The sequence below is a fragment of the Orycteropus afer genome, unplaced genomic scaffold (assembly GCF_000298275.1).
Source record: "Orycteropus afer afer isolate SDZICR_OR568_19922 unplaced genomic scaffold, OryAfe1.0 scaffold00566, whole genome shotgun sequence".
NCBI classification, from domain to species: domain Eukaryota; kingdom Metazoa; phylum Chordata; class Mammalia; order Tubulidentata; family Orycteropodidae; genus Orycteropus; species Orycteropus afer.
The window spans coordinates 1,025,899-1,027,019 of record NW_006922153.1 but is presented as its reverse complement, the minus strand read 5'-3'; positions in this window follow the sequence as shown (position 1 = coordinate 1,027,019).

The following is a 1,121-nucleotide window of genomic DNA, read 5'->3' as shown; positions in this document are numbered from 1 at the left end:
TTTTTTTTTAATTTCCTCAAATACTATGTAAGTTCAATGAGCTTAGGGGCATGTTTCTCCAAGTTTATTTACATCTTGAATATCTAAAATAGTACCTTGAAAAGAAAAGGTGTTGAATAAATATAGACTGTATGAATGAATGAATAAACAGTTAAAAATTCATGGTTATTTATCTCTTTAAACAGCATTACATTCAACTTTACTGAATTTGAACCAAGGGATTTGAATATATCAATTTTGAACTAACAAGTTTTGTTTCTTCTCACATTTTATTTTGATCACATGAAAGTAGAACATCTAATAAGCTCTTTTTCAATCAAAGGAAACATGGATCACATCAATAAGACAGATCAAAGGGCATGGGGACTAGGAGAGAAGAATTAAAATGTTCTTTCATTTTCTCTCCTGTTTTCTATTGATAAGTAATTATGGAGGTTAGTGCTCAGTTCTTTGATTTGCATTAAGCCAATTTGAAAAGGAACAAATTACCTGAAAACTTGGAAGACGACTTCTGTCAATCAACAAAGTGCAGTTTGTACATTTCCTGAGCACATCCACACACTATAAACAACTCATTTCAGACCTATCTGAGAGGCAAATTCCAAGTTGTTACTGTTGAATTTGTTCATTCAAGCTAATTCATCCCCCATCATTCACTTATTTCTTGGCTTATGTCATGTTGTTGTTGTTTGCCATCGATCGGCCCGACTCATAGCGACCCCTCCTTGGGTTTCCGAGGCAGTATCACTACGGAAGTAGGATTGCCCAACCTTCCTTCCGAGGAGTGGGAGATACAAAAAAAGGAGGTCAGTGGCTGTGCTGCACTTCAGTTTGAAGTGAGAGCACATCCTAGCATTTTGTGGTTGTTGTTGTTATATGCCGTGGAGTAGGATCTGACTCATAGTGACCCCTTCTTGGGTTTCAGAGGCACTGTCACTACGGAAGTAGATTGTCCCATCTTCCTTCCTGGTATTTAAGAGATATTATTTTGGCAGAATCTCTTTTAAATAATTTTAAAGATGAGAAATACAGCATGGAGAATTTTTTTTTTTTTTTTCTTTTCTACAGCAAGGTTAACCCTACTTCAAACTGCCCTATACTGTAAGAATATGTTTTTGAGG